This window comes from Choloepus didactylus, chromosome 8 (genome assembly GCF_015220235.1).
Source record: "Choloepus didactylus isolate mChoDid1 chromosome 8, mChoDid1.pri, whole genome shotgun sequence".
Lineage (NCBI taxonomy): Eukaryota > Metazoa > Chordata > Mammalia > Pilosa > Megalonychidae > Choloepus > Choloepus didactylus.
Window position 1 is genome coordinate 76,196,449 of NC_051314.1, and position 6,979 is coordinate 76,203,427.

General features: G+C 38.8%; 1 long non-coding RNA gene across 1 annotated transcript in view; it reads left to right on the forward strand.

Moving 5' to 3' along the window:
- LOC119542322 overlaps window positions 1–6,979 on the forward strand; it is a 55,681-nt gene that overhangs the window by 42,783 nt on the left and 5,919 nt on the right. The window lies entirely within an intron of this gene.

The following is a 6,979-nucleotide window of genomic DNA, read 5'->3' on the forward strand; positions in this document are numbered from 1 at the left end:
GCAGAGAGATCAGCTTTTCTTCGGGATTTGCATATGCGCCTCAGGGCCTGAGCTCGGGCCTGAGCTCTGCCCTTCCCCCTTCTATGTTCACCAGAACTCCAAAAATCCTCCGCTTTTATTTTGGAGTTTTTCGTGTTGTTTTTTTCTATGCCTGTCTCCTCTCTGCTTGGCTGGCTGCTCTCAGATTCTCTGGTGTCTGGTCTCCGTCTATCTATGGTTGGAGTTTGGATCAGCAGAATGAGTTTCTGATAAGGGCTGCCACTGCAGTTCTCCCTTCTCCTTCCCGGAGCTGACAGCCCCTCCTCCCACGGGACTGAGCCTGGCAGGGAGGGGCGCGGGTCCCCTGGCCGCAAAAACTTACAGATTTCGCTGATCTCAGCAGTTCCACGTTTTCATGAGTGTTGTATGAAGTATGCCCAAAGTCAGATTGCTCTGTGGTGTCCAGTCCACGCAGTTCCTGGCTTTCTACCTACTTTCCTGGAGGAGTAACTAAAACATACAGCTCACCAGTCTACCATCTTGCCCCACCTCTTCCGTGATAGTGTTTTAAAGACTTAGTTGTTGCTATTTAAATAATCCTTGCATTATAGGAGAGAACTCCTAGAAGTAGATTATTTGCTACTGTAAGAATATTGTCATCACTGGAAATTGCTTTTTATGTCATATTCACTTAATTTTAATTTTATATTTAGTAAATATTTTTAAGAGATGCAGAGCTGCTTTCAATATTTGGAAATGTCTGATGGAGTGTAAACAAACATAACTTAAAAAAAAAGAAGTCCTTGATATGATTTCCAAAACAGTGTTTAGAATTCCATATAGTCAAAACTATAGATTAATGCTGTTTAACAAGCCAGGGATTAGGGGGCTCCCCCAAGGATACTAAAAGCTGCAGGATGAAAATGCTGCATTTTTATGCCTTACAAATTTTATTGGAAAGATGTGGGGAAAGAGCATTTTTATACTAGAACAAACACAAGTATATTTTGGAATGAATTATTTTGAGGTTTTAAAACAAATTTTTAAGACAGGAAATTTCCTCTTTCCTTATTTGGGTATTTCCCCAGACCACTCTCGTTTCTCAGTTCTGAAGAGGGGGTACTTTTAGATGCATTATGTTAATCGGGGAAAAGCACAGTATTGTAGGGACACCAGAACTAGCTAATGTATTCTGGAATATTTTCAGTTTTTTAGTTTATATACCTGTACTCAAAACTCAGGGTCAAGGTTTGACAAAGAAGGTATTTAGGCATACTGTAAATACTAAGATAGTATTCCTATCTCAGATGGCCAAAGTAAAGCACACCATTATCTGACATAGTCCAAAAATGAGTTAAGAGGTCCTAATAAATGTGTGTCTAAATTTAATAGAAATAAAATATGACTTGTGATCAGCTTTTGGTTTGCTGAGAATGCCAGATACCAAGAATCTTGGTTTAAAGGATCATTTCTACTTGTTGTACATTATGACCATGGTGATAAATATTGATGATAACAATTATCCAGAATATGTTTGTGATAGGATGTATGTAACACATGCAGTTGGAGGAAATTTTATGAAATACATGTGTTTAGAATAATTTGAGGAGGTGTGGATTGATAGGTGAGTTGTATATTACTAACTTTGTCCTAAATTGGTTATTCAACCACTGCTTCAGTTTCTTTGCAAAATACAATTAAGATATCCTTTATAGTAGTGGGGGCCTTTTAAATTTAACTTGTTTTGTCTTTTGCATTCTTGATATTTCAGACTTCCAGTCAGTCAGAACTTTGTGGGTAGAGCTGAATTTTTTCTTGAATATTTGTTTCTTTTTTAGCACTTTGAAGATGCAAAACCACTTTTTAAGTACCAAATGTCATTGTTTTCCTTGAAAATAGTTAACTTTGCTATGAGTTTGAAATTATTTTAGTTACCATCTTTTTTCTGTACCTAAGTAGTAGAATTTGTTAGTTTTAAATACCAGTACTTTATCAGTGCAGTCAGTTGTTTTTTTGTTTTTTTTTTTTTAAGGAAATAGTGATGCAAAGCAATGTTTTGCTCTAGGACATGTTATCTGAGTGCAGATTTATCTTCCTAATTATGTGTACTTAAATAGATGTTCAAATGTATTTACATTCCTTGAGAATGTATCTGACTATAAAAGCAACCCAGATGTATGTCTAAATATTAGGCAAAAGCCAATGTAGGATTTTAAAGTTTCCTTGGATAATCTATAAGATGAATAATTCAAACACAGATAAATGAGAGTTGGCAGAAATTTCAGTGGCACTTTTTGTATTTAGAAAACAAATTTTAGGCAATTTCCTGTTACTTTTTTTTCTTTGTTTTCTTTTTTTAATAGTGACCAGCTTTTGATATTTTATTGTTACTGAGATCTATTTTTAGAATAAAATTTTGTTTCTCCTTCTCAAAAAAAAATAAAAATAAAAAAAAATAGACAAGGGGAAGCTTCTGGAAGAATTTTGAGGAGCTTGATGGAAAAGGCCTAGACTGCTTTGAAGAGACTGTTGGTAGAATTATGGACTCTACAGATAGTTCTGATGAGGTCTTAAACAGAAATTATGAATGTGTCATTGCCAACTGGAAGAAAGGCGATCCTTGTTTTAAAGTGGCAGAGAATTTGGCAAAATTGTGTCCTCGTGTCTGATGGAAGGCAGAATTTGAAAGTGAGGAGCTGGGTTACTTAGCTGAGGAGATTTAGATACTAAGTATCAAAAGTCCAGCCTGGCTTCTCCTTGCAGCTTATGGTGAAATGCAACAGGACAGAAATAAACTGAGAAATGAACTCTTGGGTAAAAAGAAATCAGAATTTGATGATTTGAAAGATTCTGGGCTTCCAGAAAGTGAAACCCCAGAGGCTACAGCCCCACATGAGGATTTAACCAAACATGGAAACTGACTGCAATTTCAGTACAGGCCAGGATAGGAGATAGAGTTATCCAGAAAGGATTTGTGGAAAGTCCTATTGTCTGACAGTTTTGACCCCTGTGTGCTTCATGCCAAGCCAGTGAGATTTTTGAGAGAACTGTATAGCCAGAGCCATGGTTGGCCTTGACTGGAAGGGACAGAGGAACAAAATAAAGGAAAAATTTCTTGAAACACAGAGCAATGGAGATTGAGGTCTGGAGAAGAGGTCTCATGCTGGGAGAGTGGAGTGGCCCACGCATGTGGAAAGGGTGAGTTTGCCCCGGAGGAGGAGGGCAGGCATTCTGCCTCAGTGCTCAGGAAGAGTGCTGCCAACCCAGGCCTCAGAGAGGGTGGAGCACATTCCTCGGGGACTGGGGAGAGCCTGGCTGCCACCTCACTGTTCGGAGAGGGGAGAGCCTTTGTCCCAGAGAGGCAGAGTCTGGGTAGCACCCCAATGTTTGAGGAGGGTGGGGCTGAAAAGGTGGTCTCCCCAGTGTGTGGACATGTTGGAGAACTCACCCCAGCATTTGGAGAGGAAAGGGCTGCCAAGAAGGCCCTTAGAAAGTGTTGGACTTCTGCTCTCTCAAGCCCAAAGGATGCAACGTCATTCTGTAAATGACCCTCAGAGTTTGAAATCTAATGGAGTTTGCCCTGTGGATTTTAGGAATTGTTTTGGTCCCTTAAACCCTGCTTTCCTTTCAGTTTCTCCTTATGGCAACAGGAATGTTTATCCTATGACTGTCCCTCCTTTGTATATTGGAAGCAGATAACTTGTTCTAAATTTCACAGGTCCACAGATAGAGGAGAAATTTGCCTTAGGACAGACAACACCTGTAACTAGGATCTTGTACTTACCTATTGTTACTGAAATGTTTAGGTTTTTGTGATATTGTGATGGAATGAATGTATTTTGTATATTGAAAGATCATGTCATTTTGGGGTCCAGGGGGTGGAATGTACCAGTTTGGATGTATTATATACCCCAAAACGCCAAGTTCTTTGATGCAGTCTTGTGGGGGTAGACGTATTAGTGTTGATTAGGTTGGAATCCTTTGATTGAGTGTTTCCATGGAGATGTGACTCAATCAACTGTGAGTGAAACGTTTGACTGGATAATTTCCGCGGAGATGTTACCCTGCCCATTCACGGTGGGTGTTAATTGGATCAGTGGAGTCATATAAATGAGTTCATAGGCAGAAGGACCTCAGAGCAACTGAGAGTGACATTTTGAAGAGGAGCTGCAGCTAAGGGAAAGCAAAATGCCCCAAGAGCAACATTTTGGAGAACGCCATTTTGAAACACAACCTGGGAGCAAGCAGATGCCAGTCACATGCCTTCTGAGCTAACAGAGGTTTTCCAGATGCCAATGGCCATCCTTCAGTGAAGGTACCCGGTTGTTGATGCCTTACCTTGGATACTTTATGGCCTTCAGACTGTAACTTTGTAACCAAATAAACCCCCTTTTTAAAAGCCAATCCATTTCTGGTGTTTTGCATAACGGCAGCATTAGCAAACCGGAACAACTTCCAAGGGTGTAAGTATCCCTGGCAACGTGGGACATGACTCTGGCACTGTGGGATTGGCATTTCTTTCTCGACCAAAAGGGAGTTAAGAAATAAAATAAGGTTTCAGTGGCTAGGAGATTTCAAATAGAGTCAAGAGGTCATTCTAGAGGTTACTCTTACACAGATTACAGTCAAATCTGAATATGCCACAGTATGCCAAGCCCCAACCTTAAAGAATACCCTAGGTTCTATCCAAGACTTTACAAAAATTTTACTTATGAAGTTTATTTTTCGGAGACTTAAAGCCTCTGGATTTTTCCTATGCCAATTAAGCCCTGAAACCCGGAGGTACCAGTCTTTCCAAGAAAGACAACCAGGTTCATTCCTCTACCCAATAATGTTGACACCCCTTTTCAGCATGAATAAGTCAGAATGTTTGTCACCCTAAAGATTGAGGAATGAACAAAAATAAAAGGGAGGAATTGTAATTGTAACCGAGAAATTCAGAATTAACAAATAATTATGATTACGGGATCATTATATATATGCTGTTCTTACTTTTTAGTATATTAGACTCTCCAGAAGGAAGTACCTGAAATTACTGAACTATACCTAAGCTGCCTCAATCTTTGATAATGATTGTATAAGCTTTATCTTGTGATTATAAAAATCTTTTGACTGGCTGCACTTGTACCGCCTTATCCTGTTTTTCAACTTTAGAGCCTTAAAATCACAAAAGACAGCCTCTAATGTTTATTAATGAAGGAACTTGAGTCAGTCCAGAACTAACCCAGCCCAATCCCTAAACTATCTTACTAGACAAAGCTAGATCTAACAAAAATTGGCCTGTCTAACATGAGCCGTAGCATATAATCAGTCTGCGCATGCTCAATGATTAGGTCATCTCTAACTTTGTCATCTCGAGCCATTTTACTCATTATCCTAAAACCTGCCCATCTTTTGTTACTATAAAACTATCAAAGTTATTGCAGTTTGGGGATACAGGTTTTTAGGCTGATAGGCCATCTGATCTGCTTCATGCTTAGCAATAAACTCTTTCTCCCTTTGAAACCTTGGTGTTTTAGGAATTGGACATTTGAGCACATCAGGCCAAAAACCCTCCACTTTTGATCAGCATCTGTTTCAGTGGGGCATGGAAAATAATAGACTGTAGATGGGAGTGTCTCCACTTTTCACTTCAGGGTAGTGTCATGGAAAACAGAAGGCAGATATTACCATATGGAATGGCAATGAGGTAGATGGGAGAAGGCAAAAAAAGTTCAGAGTTAAGGGGACAGAAAATAGTTAAGATTTAAGACAGAACCAGCAACCCAAGTGCCCATAACTGATGAATGGATAAACAAAATGTGTATATAAAAATGGAATACTATTCAGCCGTAAAAAGGATGAAGTCCTGATATATGCAACAACATGGATGAACTTTGAAGACATCATGTTGAGTGCAATAAGCCAGGCAGAAAAGGACAAATATTATATGATCTCACTGATATGAAACAATTGGAATAAGCAAACTCAGAGTCAGAATCCAGAATATAGGTTACCAACGGACAGAGGTGGATATGGGAAGTTAAAGCTTAAAATGTACAGTGTTCTGGACGGATTGTATAGTGTGTGCATAAAACTGCTTAAAAAAATGTAGTGTTCCTATTTGGAAAGATGGAAATGTTTTGTAATAGATGGTGGTGATGGTAGCACAACATTGTGAACATAATTAGCAGCACTGAAATATATATCTGAATGTGGTTAAAATGGGAAATGTTAAGTTGTATATATGGTAACAGAATAAATTTAAAAAAATTCATAGAGCCACACTACACAGTGTATCCTAAGTTAAACCATGGACTATAGTTAATAGTACAATTATAAATATGTGCTTTCATCAATTATAACAATTGTTCCTTACCAATGCAAGGTGTTAATAACAGGGTAGTATATGGGAATCCTATAATTTGTGCATGATTGTTCTATAAACCCACAACCTCTCTAATAAAGAAAAAAGAAAAGACAGAGCCAAGTCAATGTTCCTGTCTTGGCTTTTCTTTGGATTTTTATAGCCCGGGGAAGGGGAGGATTGTCATTGGCTGCATAAAGGCAGGGACAGGCACAGTCTTTGGAGGCAGACACCCCTGTACTCAAATTTTGGTTCTGTTGTGGGGTGATCGATCTTGGACCAGTTATTTATCCTCTCTTGAGCTTTTATTTCTTCACCAGTAATGATGATCACTCCTTTGTAGGTTAATTAATTCTACAACTAAATAAATACTTGTTATTTATGAGATGCTCAAAAAATGGTAGAGTCTATTATCATCATCACTCATGTTACTGTAACTTATAGTTCCCTAAATATATAATGTTTTGCATGTAGTAGGCGCTCAACAAATGTTGGATGAATCTCTGCTTTGGATGGATAGTCAAGTTGGGCTCTCTTTCCTAATCTGAAGGTACTCCCCATAGGAACACCTACTTCCCATTCTAGACTGAAAACTCTGTTCTTCTCCAGTAACAACCTGAACACTCTTGTTTGGCTTCCTCTCAGTCTTGTTCA